The sequence below is a fragment of the Sinocyclocheilus rhinocerous genome, unplaced genomic scaffold (genome assembly GCF_001515625.1).
Source record: "Sinocyclocheilus rhinocerous isolate Xijiao unplaced genomic scaffold, SAMN03320098_v1.1 scaffold2533, whole genome shotgun sequence".
Lineage (NCBI taxonomy): Eukaryota > Metazoa > Chordata > Actinopteri > Cypriniformes > Cyprinidae > Sinocyclocheilus > Sinocyclocheilus rhinocerous.
In genome coordinates, this window is record NW_015664015.1 from 1 (window position 1) to 4,335 (window position 4,335).

The following is a 4,335-nucleotide window of genomic DNA, read 5'->3' on the forward strand; positions in this document are numbered from 1 at the left end:
AAAAGCACTGTACAAATAAACTTGACTTGACTTGACACTTTTTCTGTCCTATGATCACTCTCGTATCAAGTCCTATATCTCCTCCTAGTGTTCATTCTTTGTAATAACCTTATATGTAGACAACAACAATATCATCAGACAGCTTTAATTTTTCCTCTCTCATATATAAAGTTGTTTTTGTAATCAGAGAGCTCAATCTGAAGGATTAAAATAACAGCATTCTATCAGGTATGTACAGTTGATTTAATGTTGGTCTTATTCTGTGTTGCAGGTTCAGGCACGATGAAAGGCATTATTCCCAAGAGCAAAGCAAAAGGCATTGACATCTGCGCAACAGACTATTACAAATATATAATCCGCTCTGATCTCGGGTGCTACATGCAGACAAGTGATATCAATAAAGGTTCAGATATCTCTATTTTCAGTCTGCACCCTACTTGCCAAAATGGAGACCATTACCTTGGTGATTGGGGTAGCAGCTTTTACATCATCAAGGGCAAGTTCTACCGCAGAGTCACTGACCTGATGACAGACAGCGGTGCTGTAGTTTACACCCTTCATCCCAACTGCCAGGGTGGAGACCACTACTTTTCAGACAGTGGCCATTTTTACATCATCTTCCAAGAACAGGGCACTTTCCGAATGACAACAAACATGAATCAAGACACGAATGCTCAAGAACACACCCTGCCTCCCAACTGGAAAAATAATCTGTATTACTGGGCCGTACAACTTCCTCAAGCCGGTCTCAGATTGGGGAGTTGAGTTCTGCTGTGCTTTCAGCTTCCAAGACAATTGCGCTGATGTCTATTCTGTTCATCCCGATGTTTTTAACTTCCTTCCTGGTGGGCTGTCAGTAACTAAAGGCCCAACATTTGGCATTTGGGAGAATATTAAAACTATAAAAAATGACAGCAATACACAGTTGACATGGGAAAAGAAAATCACAAAAAAGGTTGGATACAATAAGGAGAAGATGACCCAGATCACACACAATTGGAAGATAGCCGCATCAGTCTCGATTGAATCTGGAGAGCTTGCCAAGTTAATTGCAAAGTTGCAGCGCTCGTTTTCTGCAGAATATGGGGGTTCACATGTCAACACTGAAAACGAAAGCTGGAATGAAACGACTGAAGTGGGAGAACTACTCAAATTTGAGCTGAAGCCAAACGAGCGTGTATATCTGTGGCAGTACAAACTGTGTCTTGGTGAAGAACCGGTGCTGTTCTGCCGTGATTTAACAATTGACGATGAGCCAAACCCTCCAACTGAAGTCCCACTGCCACCCGCGCAACCATGAATATCAACATATCAGGATCACTGAACTCCAAGGATAGCCAAGTGCTTTTCAGTTAAATACATTAAATATAAATTCAAGTAATTATTTAGATATCTGCATGCATTTCTTAAAATGAGTCTGGAATTGTTTAATATGGCAAAGAGATTTTTCAGTTACAGATGATGTAACTACAAATTACAACACTATTCATTATAGCATAATTTAAACTTATGATTATATTTATAATTGAAGTTAATAAACTTAATAAACTTAAGATATTGCTTATTATGAAAAGAAAGAATCCTGGTTTAAACCTCATTAAATTTCTTCCTAAAATCTCACACACACAACTGAACTTCAAATCTTTCAATATGGTGGCTAAATTGGGTTTTTTGGAAACTTTTACTTAGTCTGGTAACACTTTATAATAACTTTCATTAATAAATCATTAACAAACATTATATAATGCTTAATGGATCATTAGTTAATATATATGCAAAGAGTTAGAAACGTAAGATAATGTGCTTGTTAACGTTTGCTAATACACTTAGATTATGCTAAACATTATTAAACATTAGATAATGTTCAAACAAATCATTAGTTAAAATGCTTACAAATTCATTAAACTTTTTTTTTTTCCGGCTTCGCTACCGTTCGGACGTTCTTGCTTACTGCTCTGCGCTTTGCTCCCTATTTTTTGTACTTTTCTCTGATTTTTCTAAGATTTTTACTTCAGCAGATCAGCACAGTGCTCAAACAACACATTTTTGGCACAAACACTAAAACTAAAAACTCCTTTGGACTGGAATAATACTACAAAAAAGGGGACTTTTCTTTTTAAGGGGACCAAACCTTATCTCCAAATGACTACAGCCCCATTGACTCCCTCTGCCAATGCATTGATGAAATAAACAGTTGGATGATCCAAAACTTTCTTCAGTTAAACAAGGAGAAAACTGAAGTCATTGCATTTGGAAACAAAGATGAAGTTCTCAAGGTGAATGCATACCTTGACTCTAGGGGCCTGTGTTCAGCTTCATAATTTTGGTATAATTGAAAAAAAGTAAAATTAATTGTATTAAATAAAATGCATTTTTATTAAAAAAATTTACACTGGGCCCCCCAATAACATAGTTATGGCCTTGTATCATATGTATTGTACTAGTAGTAAATCTTTAAAAATACCTGTAGGACAAACACTCCACAGCTGGTTGCATCTTGTTGAACTGCATGCTCTATTTGGCCAATTTTCCAATGAATATTGACCAGTTGTTCTTTTCCTAGGCGATTCAACCTCATTCTGAAGTACTGTCTGTTGGACAACAGTTTAATTCAGACATCCTGTGAAATTGTTCTAATTTCTCATATTATTAATTAATGTGATGAAAAAAGACTTACTGAAATTTTTGGGATGCATTCATCAGCGTCTCAACATCGGTTTCAGCACTTGCTGGATCCACAACAAAAATTGTGCCAGACAGAACATGCAGGTACTAACAGAACACAACACATTCAACTGAATATTCATTTAAACATCTTGTTGACATTTTTATATGCCAGTATGTTCTGTTAAAATGAAATATTGATTAAAAATGTGTTTTTCATGAATTTGTAGTGTTTACCACAAACATCCAGTGGTTGCTTCTTATATTGACAAATGAGATGATTCCACCAAACAACTCAAAATTAACCTGTATAACATAATAAATTCATGAGTTCATATTTAAAAAGTACATCAAACATACTACCGTATTTCAGAATATATAAATTGTTTTATAATGTACTTACATCTTTCAAACCCTGTTTAGCCACTTGGTCTCTCTGTCCATGCAATATCACACCAGTGGTATAGTGGTTGAGTTGGTACAAGTTCCCAGACCTGTCAAACTTGTTTAAGACTGACCGAATGTAACTCTCCATGACCTTAATAATTTCACAGTACAGCAATGCTAAGGTTTGTTGAAATTTCTCAAGTGAAATAAAATTATTTAAAAAAAATCATAATATAATATAATGAGATTATATTAAGATTGCTAATGTAATATAATTTTTCAACTACTTTGAAAGAGATCTAAAAGTATGAGTGAGTGATGTGATGGCCACTTATGGCAACCCATACTCAGAATTAAAAATGATTAATATCAGAGATTAAAATTATAGGTTTGGGCTTACAATTAATGCAACACTGCACTTACTTCTCCACATAATCTCTCATGTGGTTGGAGAGTCAAAAACTCTGTGTGCCGTAAAATGCTGTCGAATTTGTACACAGTTGATGATTTAATATCAGCCCAGGTTTTTTGGTTTTGGCAGATGGCAAAGACTCTTTCCAGATATGCAGGCACACTTTCTTTATTGAAGGCTAAAAGTACTGCCTGCATAATAGCCCAGCTGTGGTCAGTCTCAGTCTGATGAATGTTGGTGCTTGTGTATTTTGAAAGCCTCAACAGAAACGGCATCAACCAGAATGTGATCGGTGGAATGGAATGTTCACTAGAAAGCATTTCACAGACTGGCAGCGGTGGAGCATCTCTTCCTTCACCTGGCAAGGTTAGTGTGTAGTATAGGATGTTTTTTTTTTTAATGTGGAATTTGTGAAATCACACAAATAAAGTGCAGTTGGGGATTTTTGTTTTAACCTGTTAACCAATATGCTGATTCCTTTCTCTGTGTACAGGTGAGCCCCAAAAGGATCCACTTGGAAATGCTGGACGTATCCTGGTGTACAATAGGATGCAGTGTCACACTCTCTTATTATTGACTGTGTTAGCTGTGTCTCAAGCAGAATGTTGTCATGAAGTTGTATGGCTTTTTTAATTTCATGTGAAATCACTTTGAGGATGTTTTTATTGAGGCTATGAGTGATGTTTCCAGCAAGCAGTTCTTCAACAGGTGTGTTTTTAAGCCTGTCATAGTACTCTGTGCTCACTCCTCGAAGCACACCTTTTGCAATTCTCCCCCTTCTGACATTACTGGCAGGTCGGAAGCGTTTATCTGTTTTTTGATGCAAAATCTGGCCAGCACGGCATACAGTCACAGGTATGACTGCTTGATAT

General features: G+C 36.4%; 1 pseudogene; it reads left to right on the forward strand.

Annotated features, from left to right (window-relative positions):
- The first annotated feature begins 282 nt into the window (after nucleotides 1-282).
- LOC107729219 (uncharacterized) lies at nucleotides 283-1,300 on the forward strand (annotated as a pseudogene).
- The last annotated feature ends 3,035 nt before the right edge of the window (nucleotides 1,301-4,335 follow it).